General features: G+C 32.1%; 1 long non-coding RNA gene across 2 annotated transcripts in view; it reads left to right on the plus strand.

The window, feature by feature from the left end:
- Positions 1-8,580, plus strand: part of LOC126966902 (uncharacterized) — a 92,711-nt gene extending 84,131 nt beyond the window's left edge. The window contains exon 4 of one of the 2 annotated variants that reach the window (XR_007729839.1): positions 7,957-8,580. This is a non-coding gene — a long non-coding RNA (uncharacterized LOC126966902). Of the gene's footprint in view, positions 1-2,633; positions 2,935-7,956 lie in introns of those variants that run through there. The other variant, XR_007729840.1, reaches the window with a different exon arrangement.
- The last annotated feature ends 4,899 nt before the right edge of the window (positions 8,581-13,479 follow it).

Here is a 13,479-nt window from a genome sequence, read left to right on the forward strand (position 1 = left end):
GTAACAAGGATTTAAGTGCAATATTTGATGAAATGAAATAAAATGAATTTATTTATTTGTATTAATCGTGGTAACATAGATCTTAACAATTGCTAGATACACAATAAAATTCGCCAATAAATAAATCAAATCAAATCAAATCAAAATCAGTTGGTCAGGTCAAGGAAATGACACTTATGAATGTCAAAAAAAAGTAAAATATTTTTCTTATTAAATCTACCGCTACTTCGTAAAGGGTTGAGCTAATGAGAAGAAGTAGCAAGAAACTCAATGCCACTCTTTTATATCAAGATTTACATTTAAGTACATCGATTTATGATTTCAAATTACAATATAATATGTAAAATATAAAATGATGCAACAGACCACTCAAACGTCAAAATAGGCATACAAATATTAAAAGATAATCTTGTATATCGCATTCTGTCCATACTTTTGAGCATAACAACGAACTGCATTATTTCTTCCACAACGGCGCCTATTTCTGCCGTGAAGCAGTTATGTGTAAACATTACTGTGTTTCGGTCTGAAGGGCACCATAGCTAGTGAAATTACTGGGCAAAAGAGACTTAACATTTTATGACTCAAGGTGACTAGCGCAATTGTAGTGCCGCTCAATATTTTTGGATTTTTCAAGAATCCTTAACGGCACTGCATTGTAATGGGTAGGGCGTATCAATTATCATCAGCTGAACGTCCTGCTCGTCTCGTCCCTTATTATCATAAAAAAAATCAAACCGTCACACATTTTGTAAAGATATTACGATTTACAACATAATTTTCACCATAGAAGTTCTCTCGATTCAATAAAAAATATAATATCATAATAATAGTGGGATGTAAAATTATAATAATGTTTGCAGAGTCCATCCAACGTAGGCACGACGAAGCTAAAATGCGTAACTTCCGTTTTTCGCGGCGTTGGGCACGATTTGAAATATTTTACTGCTGTTGTAACGACTTGATAGCACTGCCGAGGGCCACTTATATATCTCTTTTATCTTTTGTTGGCCCTCTCCCCTTTGCCCTCTGTCGCGGATAAAAGTTGCCAGCAGAGACAGTTTTTTAACGCGAGATATAGGAGATTGAAGTTGTCTTTAAATAAATAAAAAGGGCTTTGTATACTCTGGGGGATATATTGTTTTACAATGTTGTTACCAATATGACTCGTGTTATTAAATAAGTGGAAATCTATATTAGAAATAGCTTGTAAAGTTTATATACTCAGCCAAATCGAATAAAGATTTTATTTGAACATTTAAATAGTATTACTCAATTTTTATACGCTTTATATTAGCTTCACCTTTATGTTTGTATGTTTGTAATCGACTTCTTTGGGCGCGATTTTGACCCACTTTAAACGGCTAGATTTCGTTCAAACTTTGTAGATTTATCGAGGACCGATGACATTACACTAATTTGACTAAAAAATGAAAAATAAATAATAGTTAAAAAAAACTAAAAAGCACGCTTTATATAAAAGAAGTGTGTAGAAGAATTTAATAATTCTTCTACACCCCACGCTTTTTTTTACAATAAAATATAATTTTTTTACACTATTTTCAATTTAAATTTATTTTCTATTTTTTACTTGAATTTTATATAAAGCGTGCTTTTTAGTTTTTTTTAACTATTATTTATTTTATATATTAGTATCACTTAACTGTGGGAAACTCATTATCACAGAATCTCGTCTATATAAATAACATAATGGCGCTTTTTATCTTGACGTGAACTGTGGAATAACTATTTGTGTTTTGTGTTAAAGGGTATCGTAACTACTATAATCACTCGGCACTGAGTCCTAACATTCTACGTTTTAAAATACATGTCCAATTATATACAATAGAAGTCTATTTATTTCCCATAGAGAGTGTACAATAACATAACTTATTGCAACAGCACTTGGTAAATGTAATGAAGCTACATCAGTTCGAAAAGGGGCTTTTACACGGGGAGAAGAAGTATTAAGAAACTTCAAGCCCTTTTAAAATCATATTAACAAAGCTGGCTTAGGCTACTTAATATAGTAATATGTATATAATTTTAGGTGGCCTGCGCAGAACCAGACCAGAACTATGCATTATTATCCTCCAAATAATCTACTATACTAAACTGCCTAATTTGTCAAAGAAGATTTAATATATTTCTTGAATTTGTGCTCAGTGAGTCCTAGTATACCTACTGTCTGATATTTTAGTGAAAAATTGAATATCAAGATCTATGAAGGAGCCCTTAACTCTAGCTTTTTTTATGAAAATAAGGGATGAGACGAGCCGCACTTACAGCTGACGTTAATTGATACGCCCTGCCCATTACAATGCAGTGCCACTCAGCATGAAAGACCCAAAAATTCTGAGCGGCACTGTAACTGCCTTCATCACCTCAAGACATAAGATGTAAAGTCTCATTTGCCCAGTAATTTCACAACCTATGGCGCAATTCAGACCGAAACACAGTAATGCTTACACATTACTGCTTCACGGCAAAAAAAGACGTACGGCGTATTAATGTGGTAGTCATAATCTAGCCGGCATCCTGTGCAAAGGAGCCTCCCACTGGTAGCTAACTTATTACGTACAGTTTATTATTTCTTCTTGAATTCAATAAATTCAAATCACATTTTTTCACAGAATCGGCATTCTGTTCAGCATTTGGGTTCAAGAATTCCGAGTGGCACTGCATTATAGTAGTGGACAGGCCGTATCACAAACCTTCAAACGATCGTCTACGACCCAGGTCATCTTGCCACGTCTCCTCATAAAAGAACCGATATGCACATTAGTGATCATGTAAATTAATTAATATTAAGTAATTAAAAACAACGTTTATTAGAAACTTACAAAGTAGTTCTCTCTTAGATTTGATTCTCACGTGGAATAGGTAAGTGTATCGTCTTATTCAATTTCATTCATTCATTTTGATAAAATTATTGCAATCATTTCGTTGCTTCTATTGTCGGGGATCCAATACTCTGTTATGATTATACTTGTTTTTCTACTGCATTTATTACAGGAAATGTTTCAAAGACCTATATTTTTTTTATTTATCATAAACATACAGTTTCTTCTTAAACTAATACAAAGTCCTTGTAAAACTTTACACAGTTTGTCTACAGGATCGAGCGAGTTTCATAAAATAAATCCTAAAACGCATTTTACAAATGTTACTGCAATAATAAATAATACTTCAAAAGTTTTTAAAATTTATTTTTGTTTGGTTCCCGTCGGATGTCCTCAAACTATCATGCGGATATGGTACTCTTTTCTTTAAAGTTCTATCGCCAAAGTAATTGTTTCATCTAGGTACTTCAAGTTTGCCTGATGTCATCGAACGGGTGCCATGATTGTGACTAATTATGGATGGAAGCTGTTACTTTCCGCCGAATTCTTCCATTCCAGGTGTTCCTCTACATATCGGTTTTCAAGACACTTTCTTTCACGTAGGTATTACCGAACTGTGGAATGAGCCTCCTTGCTCAGTATGTTCAGATACCACACAGCAAAATAAAAAAGCGATTACACCTTTATTTACAATTTTGGCGAAAAGTGTATGGACGGTAAAGATTACTTTTTATTAAGTGACCAGTACGTTTGTTAGTCCTCCCATGCTTTCAAAAATTGTAAGAATTTTACCATAAGTAACACGTGATGTAATCTAGTATCTAATTTTCAAAAGTCTTTAATGTGATTGAACTTTCTACAAAAATAATAGAATAAATGCTTACGCAATTCTTATGCTCAATAAATTATTAACAGATATTGCTTTATGTATCAGCTTACAAGGGAAAATGGTAAGATTTTATAGTCTAGGCTCATTACTTACAGCTAAGTGCTTCCATAAAGATGTCTGTTGGGTGTGCACAAATCTTCAGAGCTAGATGGCTAAATCAAGGTTCTATCTGCGTTGCAATCTTACTTAAGTTGTTGAAACTTTATTCGCGCCAGTATATCACATTTATCTCTGTAGTAATTAACATTTAACTGAAATTATTTATCCGAATATAAAAATTACAACTGAGGAATATTGAATTAAAAAGAAATTAATAACAATATAATGATATATATTCTTTGTAGTTTTGTTTACATTTGAACGCTCTGAAGTGAAAAATGTGTAATCGTTGAGGCTAAATTGTTTGAATGGTAAGGTACTACTTGGTTGCTCTACTTGAACTCTATTTTGTTTTTTAGTAGAGAGTTATAGCTTTGTTAGTCAACTCCCCGTTGCGTGGGACCTAGATACGAGATAGATATACAGTCGAGATGATGAGCGAAAAAAAATCTTCATTGCATTTCGTGGACAACATATCTTGTTAGAAAAATACAGATAGTTATCAATAATATCTCATCTAATTCTTGTAATTTGCAGTATAATACAATTCCGATGTTAATAAATGAAATCATACAAATTCAAATTAATAAACTCACAATGCAGTGATATAATTTACATGAATCTCAAGTGACTCAGTCGTAATCCGTTCGTTCTCGTCCTCATTATTATCGTGTCGCGTCTTTGCTTTATGTCTCACAACTGGTTCCCAACAAACATTACTACTTTATCGCTGATATATTCATAGCGTTATACATCTTTCCCATCACATTAAATTGCTTTATATAAATAACTAAACAAAACGGTCCCCAATCCGGTCGGCCTTAACTTACATCGAACAAAACTATAATTCAGACAAAAAAAGGAGAGTTTTTTATTTTCTGTAACATCTTGATTAAGTGCGGACCACCTGCTTGGGTCTGTTACTTCGGGACACGATAAATAAGGCTTGAAAAAATATTAATGGGCATATAAAGAATAAGTTGAAACTCAAGTGGGATACAGACATTTTCAGCGTTATTTTCGGTAGGGGTCAAAGGGAGTTTTTTTGTTCGCATTGTGTTGGTTTAGTTTGTTTTATGAGTTATTATCAAAGAATAAGTGGCTCTTAATTAGGATATTCAATTGTTTGCCTTAAATACAAGAAATTGTTAAAATTCCAACAATATTGGTCCCTTTATAGGGACTATAGAGTTAGGGATATAGGAATATGAATTTTAGGTTTGAGTAATTAAAATACATACAATTATTGACAGCATAGGACTTCTAGTGGAGCAAGTTATTAGTGTTTTAATTACCAAACGAGGTATCTATGCTTTTCTGAAGAGGCCTTTTGCCCATTTTCGCCCTCTTCAAGTGCTTTAATGGTGTGTAGTGCTGAGGCAATCGCTTGTGGACCTCCATACTACCACGAAACAAGAGATGCGTTGCCGGCCTTTAAGGATGGAGTAGGTATGCTCTATGCTTGAAGGTAAGTAGTATATTGCTGCTTAATTGCTTCAAGAACTAAATTTTTGAGCGGTAATATAACTCTTATTAGGAAAAATATAAATCGAAAATAGCTTAAAATAATTGTCCGATACAAGCTCTCTTATTTATCGTACTCTTCAATTGTTCCGTATTTCTACATCCCAGGTCTGGTTTCGAGAGGTTTTTTTATAAAGGATAAACGTTCACCTGACTAGAAGCACTCATCGCCAACCACATTTTCCTGTAAGACCAGCCAGGAGTATTGCCGACTTTTAAGGTAGGTGTGCGCCTTTTTTAGGAACCCATTTCATATGAACCTGCAAAATGTAAGGAAGTTCTATCAACACTGGTTGTAAGTGGCAGAAAGTTTCTTGAAACCTTCACCTTGGAGGAATGGCAACCATTCAGATGGTAGTGAAGATAATATTTTTTATTTGCACGTCCTTGAAATTCGTCAGCAGTGACAAATACGCGTGAAGACTCACAATGGAGCGACATCTCTACGCAACGCCAAGAGTAATTTACAGTACTGTTTATCACAAGATTTGAGCAAATTAATGCAAGATGAGAGCAATACTCTTTTTTTATCGAATAGGACGACAAACGAGGCAACCCCAGAGAAATAACAGGAACGTTGAAGAGAGAAGAGAGAACAAGAAAGCTCATTCCACAGCTTGGGTGTACGTGGGAGAAAGTTCCTTGTAACCGCACTGTAGGTGAAAGGCAGACACCCAGATGGTGGGGATGAAATCCTAATTTGTGGAGTGTCGTTCGAAGGTGGAATTTGGCGACAGGAATTAGATTAAACAGCTCTTCAGAGCACACAATGTAGAGACGTCTCTACGCATGGCCTAGTGATCTAGCTGTTCACAGAGCATTCATATATATTTCATATGAGACAAGACTTATAAAGCGCAAATATACGTCTAGATTAACAACAATTCCATCTAAATTAACAATATGAATTTGTACAATCTATATACCTCCTTTAGTAATAATTTCCATTTTTGGTAATAAAAATATGACCCAAGGTCCCACCGGCACATACGCATGTCTTTCATAATTCGTTGTAAGATCTAGCAGGTAACAGAGATAAAAGTAGAATTCTTTTTCATCTTTGATAACAAAGAAATTGCGTTAATAATAAACGTGCAAATCTTATTTCACGCTGACAAAAATTCCTTTTTTCGCTAACATTGTGGTTGAGTTTAAATGACTTTGAGGAACACAATACCACTCCAGGTAAATAAAAGAAAATGGCTTCCCCTAACCAATAAATTACTGTAGATATGTCGGCTTCAAATCGCAAATTTATTATTTCAAGGCTCGCAGTAATACAAATTAAAAGCGAACAAACTATTATTACACATACATATTGTAGAATATAATTTTATATAAATCACAAAGGTCATTGTACAGTTCCATTGTGATCGGTATAAGTGGTAATGAAGCCATTTCGACTACCACATAATGGTATGAGTGAACCGTAAATTCATTTTTATATTTTGTTTGACATAAATGATTGACATGAGAGTATTCTGTGTCATTGCGAGGGACAATTTCAACGGCTTTATTACCTTAACGACACTTTTGGTAATAAATACTCTTGTTGGGGTATATTTTGGTAAATTAATGAATCCTTCGAAGGTGGCAAATGCTTTATTGTATTGATAGATAAAATAATGAGAATAGTAATGGAATTCAAGATTTATAGAACATGAACACGTGATATTTAAGATAGAAAACAGCTGATTAAATACTAAACTAAATAGAAAACTAATGGTGTATTTGCTGTAGAAATTAAATAAGTGGTTGATAGTCATTAAATTATGTTACAGCGATATTTTTATTAGCTATTAGGTATATGTTGTATTTAAAACAAAGATTAATATTATCTAATTGTACAACTGAATTTTTAACGAATTCAAGGGAATTTTGTGACATATATATACTTGTGGATATAAATATTAAATCTATATTCTCAATTGGTAATTTATTAAAAACATGTTTTGTATTTGATATGAGTATTTATGTAAAGAAAATACGACTTAATTCAATTTAAAGCGCGTACACCTTCCTTAAAGGCCGGCAATGCTCCTGTGATTCCTCTGGTGTTGCAAGAGAATGTGGGAGACGGTGATCACTTAACACCAGGTGTCCCGTACGCTCATTTGTCCTCCTTTTCCATAAAAAAAATATTTTTTACATAAGTATCTACGCAAAGTAAGTTGGTTCTGTGGACACATACTTTGTAATCTTTGTATTTATAAGAACATTATTAAAATTTATTGAATTAGGCATTACTTTGCGGAAATCCATAATTATACAAATGATTTAAGTTTTCTTTAGTGTTAATTCCGCCTATATTTTGTTTCGCCTCTACACGAGACATCCTCAGGACGTGTTGTCTCGACAAAATCTGGCACGAGACTGTCTCGTGCCAGATTTTGTAAATCATTTGTAGAACATTATTAGTAAATTAATATTTAGTAGACAATTACATATGTTATGTTATCTTTGTTATTTTGCAAGGCTTCATTTTTATACTTTTAAAAATGCGAATCTTGTCCAAATTGTTTTATTTAAAGATAAAATTGTACTTCAAATTAAACAGCCCTCACATTAAAAATTATTATTGTATCTTTACAAATGTTTCAGCCTCCACGCGGCGTTATTTCGCAGCACACAAAACGCAGCGTCCACAACGAAGGCTTCGCAGGAACAACATTAGTCTTGTAACTAGCGCCGCCCTCGCCGCAATAGCCTCTCTCATTGGTCGAAGATACTCCGCCCCTAAAGCCTACAATTATATTTATAATGCACACGCGAAAATAATTTACATTCCCGCTGAATTTGCGAGTGCTATGGGTAATTGAAAATTTGTTGTATTCAACCAACAGGGCCTATGGCTATCGGAAACATATTAGTTCAATTACCCTGCTTTTATGTGCCTGTTTAATTTTAATGGCTTAAATTAAATTGGGCTGTTTTAAGTAGGCCATATCTACTGTTGTATTTAAAATTAATTCAGAAACGTAATATATCTAAGTGTGGTTGTTTTTAAGGCATAAGAGGCATTCTTTTTTTGCGCTCTTTTTATTTAAATATACAATATTGTACTCTCATTGCTATTTCTATAAAATAATCATAATCTAGTCCCAGGCTGACCGATCACTTAGATATTCAGCTGTGGAGTAGTAGGATTTACAACAGGATTTACGATTTTATGTATTTATCTACATCTCTGAAGTCATACAGTTACAAAATATATTATTAACCATATATTTTAGTTTTATTATACATTATAAAACACATAAACAACATTGGAAAAATTTAATGTTTTCTTTTGTTTGGCTAATGCGTCTAATATTTAAAGATAGGTTATTTTTAATCTCAGGTCCTGTTTATTTATTTTAACATACGCAACAAACATAAAATAATATTCTCATATGCTTTCCTAATAATATTCTAACTATAAGATATGGGATGTAGGTAATAAATCGACCATAATTCGTAAAATAATTAAGCAATTAATTAGTATATTATGTAACAGTAATAAAGGTTATGATAATAATCAATATCATATAACATTTATTGTTTAATTATGAATTTCTCTAATCTACTTATTTCTCTTTGTTATAAATGTGAACAATGATCGAATAATTAAATTTTAAAACACATATTAGAATATTATTCGTTTAATTTAGATTCTTTATGCACTTGTTCATCAGATCTTAAATCCTACATATATTGATATACTATTTACATCAAAATTAAATAAACTTTATTAAAATAGACTAATTGTGAAGATAAAGGCAGAAAAGATTATTTTATTATAATATTATAGTACCTGTAGACTATTATATTATAGTATATTTTAATGTACAACTTACATTACTTCTTTACACCAAACTATATCAAAGAACTTAGAGTAAGTTCTTCAACTTGACATGTAAAAGGGTTGCCACCTAACAATATTATTAATAATATAATGTTACAACTTAACAATTACTGAATCTACCATATGTTCGGGAAAAGTAGAGCTCGTGAGAAGAACATACAAGTAACTCAATGTCCACTCTTTTAAATCAAATATAGTATTATACAGTGGATGTAATATAAATAACAAATTATTTGTAAGGTCCATATCCAATATATATATGAATCGTGTTCATAATTAAAAAGCGTTTTAAATATAAAATATTTCATAAGAAATAATAAAAATAAACTGTATAAATATGAATTATTTATTGGATGCATCGATCTTAAGAGCTTGGATTCATTGTTGATTAATGACAAGTATTAATTAAATAGAATTAATAAAATTAATTAATTAGAATTACTAAATATGTTTCCCTTGTAAGATCGATTTGAACTCAAATTCAGTTTCACTTAGCATTGCAAACAGCTTACAAGTTGAATTTTAATCTGAGTATATGTTATAAAACTTGACTTGGCTTGCATAGATCCGAAAGATCTGACCTGATTTTCAAATGTCAACCTTACACATCATTCCATCCCTTATAACCTTTACATATCAAATAATTTTAAGCATCTGCTGAACATGATTTCAATCTCTTCTTTATCTCGCATCGAATTATCCAGCACAGATGAAAAGTTAAAATTTTTCAGTACGGTTTGTACGGTAAACTTGAAAATACTTTCAAAATTATAAATCGAAGATTAAAACATCAATTCAAGATATACTGAAAGATTTTATCACCACCGGAGCCCTCAAGGTTCTAATTAAGCTACATAAGAGTACTTACATAAATACTTAACCGGTCCAATTGCCGCTTAGTCCATAAACACAACATTGAAAATCAATAAACCAAAAGCCTCCTTAATTGGTCTCACGATATAGATTTTAATTGGTCGTAAATCCAATAGCCTTCCATAATGGCGCTTGAGTTCGTTTAAAATACAAATCTTATTGGATTGAAGATTTTTCTTTGTAATAAGTCCGTGTATTATCGCTTAGGATTGTGACGGCGTGCTTGGCGGCTGGAATACTTACTGCCTGATTATGGTGTAGTCGGATAGTGAAATGTCTTTTATTAACTTTTAGAAGATAAAAGCGTGTTTATTGTGCCTGTGTGTGTGTTAAGTATAATTGTATTATTAATAACTGAATGGTTTAATGTTCCTGCTTGTGTAGGCACATCCAGATATCAGACAGTTTACTAAGAATTGATTGAAATCCAATTAAATTAAGTTATTTCGAGAAATGAATGATTGCAATTGATTAAAAATGGATTCCATGTAAGGTTTGAGATTCCTCACATGAAATTTGAATAACTTATCCGTGAATAAAATTATTTTAAAAACTCTGTTAATCCTTATGTAGCTTTTATAAATCCTTAAAATTTGCGAACCCCATAATATTAGGAGCATTTTACGTATGATAATATATGGAGTCCTGATTACACTATGAAATACTATTCCAATCATAGTATTGAATGCAAGGTTTTTTTTGTAATGCATTAAAGTGTGTGTGTCCATGAAAATGTACAAATGTTTTATTTCCCTGTCAAAAATTTGTGGATTTTTTAATTCTTGTATACCCTTCATTGTATACATTTAACATTTACATAACTTTATTTAGCCTTTACTTATTATATATATATAAATTTAAACTTTTTGTATGACTAGTATTTATGTATATGCTGTAACTGCCTATAGATTAGTTATATGTATCCTTAGCACCTAAGACTTGTTTAATGTTAATGTATCACTTGTAATTCTGTTAGTAGTTCACAAATAAATAAATAAAATGTTGAAAGCTGCCGCACATAGTGAGTAGAAATAGTTATCTTATCACAGTCTTTCACAAAAAATAATTTAAAAGCACCCAAACCCTCATCAGAACCCAAAGTCTATGTATTTATCCAAAAATTAAAAATTAAATCTTTTACAAAAATTCTATTACATTCTTAACGACTACAATAATATACTTTATTATATAATATATTTACAATTAATTTTATATAATTAATTATTTATTAATTAATATATAATTAAGTATAATGTTTGTAAAACGCAATTCCCTAATATATTGCTATACCCTCTGAAAATAGGGTGTCATATTATGCTGAACTAAACTGTTAAAATAGCACCTGAATTTTTACAGTAAGAGTGCAATAAATATAATATTGGCAGTGATCACTTAACATCTGGTGACCCGCACTTTATGACTAAGTACTCTCTCTCACTTTTAAAATAAATCTCTCATTATTTTTTGATTTTTTTTTTATTGTCAATAATAAAGTCAGCTAGAAGTCACATAAGAAGAGAGACAGTGGTAAGCGGAAGGAACTACGCAAAATATATTTAAGTTTGTTCCTACAAACACATCGAGTATGCTTTAATTGTGTCATGTTGCATTAAGAGTCATCTACCAATAAGTAGACCAGGGTTGATAATTTTCGAAACAAAAACAATTTTAGAAGGATAAAACTCATTGGAAATTAAAGAGAATATAACAAAAATGAAAAAAAAAAAATACGTGCGATCTAATGTCGGGAAGTGGAAAAGGGGGGTGTTTAAGTTAAAAAACGGTTTATCTCGGTTTCTGACAAAACTGCAAGTCCTATGGAAAAAAGTCAAATAGCAAAGTTGTAGGTAATAAAAAGATCTACAACTTTTGTTTTCACGCCTTTTTTCACATAACCTCAAAATATGTGTGAAAAATTCAAAAAACCAACTTTATAGTTTTTTTGTTTTACAAAAAAAAATTCAAGTAATTTGGAGAAAAGTTTATGTCCCAAATACACTGTAATTTATATGAATTGACATATTTCTTTTTCCACCTTATTTTCACTTTTCCTTTCATTTTTGTTATATTCTCTTCCATTCAGAATGAGTTTGATCCTACTACTATTTTTTTTCAACTTGTTATAATTTTCAAAGGCCTCAGCGCTGGTCTAAAGTGACTGTTTTTGTAGCTTAAAAAGCAAACTGAGGAATGATCTTCCTGTGTTTCTAGGACGATATTAAATGGGCACCTCTTAAAAGGCCAGCAATGTGATACTTCTGATGATACAAGTATCAGGTGAACCATACACTCGTTTGTCATCATCTTCCATTAAAAAAGTACACCGGCCTTGAAGAAATTGAGAGAAAAATTGTAAACTTCCCTGTGAACCAAGAATGTAATGATTGGATACGAAATACAATCAAAGTCAGAGGCTGTTAAAGCTAGTATTAATGGGGGATATGAATTGCAAGATTTTGCATTGTAGGTTTGGGGAAGAGTCAGTGGAAAAGAAGGAACCTTGAATGGCGTCTTAGGACATACATTGCGGCAGATCTCTGCAATGCTGGGTGGACGACATGAAAATCGCGACGTGATGAGTGATGCTACCAGATTAGCCAAGACGAAGGAAGAAAATGGAAAACAACTAATAGATCACCCCAACTATGATGATAATGAAACATTCAATGTAAATTTCAATTTCGTAGAGGAAAATATTAGAGAATTAGTCCTTTTATTGTATATGCGCTACATCTTTTATCAGAAAATCAAAAATATTATGCAATTTTTTTAATTAGCATGACGAGCATTCTTTCGCTTCATGATAAGTAAAAAGCCCTGCACATTACAACGCAGTACCGATCAGGATTTATTAAAATCTGAGAGCAATGACGTTCTATACATAAGAACGTCATTGTCTGAGAGACACCGTAATTGCGCTTGTCACTTTGCGACATAAGATGTTTAGTCTCAGTAGTACAGTAATTTCTATAGCTACAAAGCCCTTCAAACGGAATCACAATTATGCATGAATATTACTGCTTCACAACAGAAAATGTGCCGTTGTGTCTCGAAGCATCCTGGGAAAAGGAACCCTCCTACTGGTAAAAGTAAAAACAATGACCAAACAAATACTAAAGAGGATTGGAATCACAAAACAAAAAGGTTTCATATCGATGAGCTATTGAGCGGAGTAATATGGTGAATTCTGTAGTTTGTGTTTATTTAAGAATTATTAAAATTGTTTTTTTTTTTTAATAATACTGCTTTAGTCTCAAGAGAATTTAATTCTTTATACAATGACGTAAATTTTATTCCAAAATATTTATCCAATATGAAGCTAGCTCGACATAAGAAATTAAAACAGACGACCCATACCTTTAGCTCAGTGACCCTGTCTACTGAGTTAGAAGTCCCGGGTTCGGGTC

Source organism: Leptidea sinapis, chromosome 11, assembly GCF_905404315.1.
Source record: "Leptidea sinapis chromosome 11, ilLepSina1.1, whole genome shotgun sequence".
Taxonomy (NCBI): domain Eukaryota; kingdom Metazoa; phylum Arthropoda; class Insecta; order Lepidoptera; family Pieridae; genus Leptidea; species Leptidea sinapis.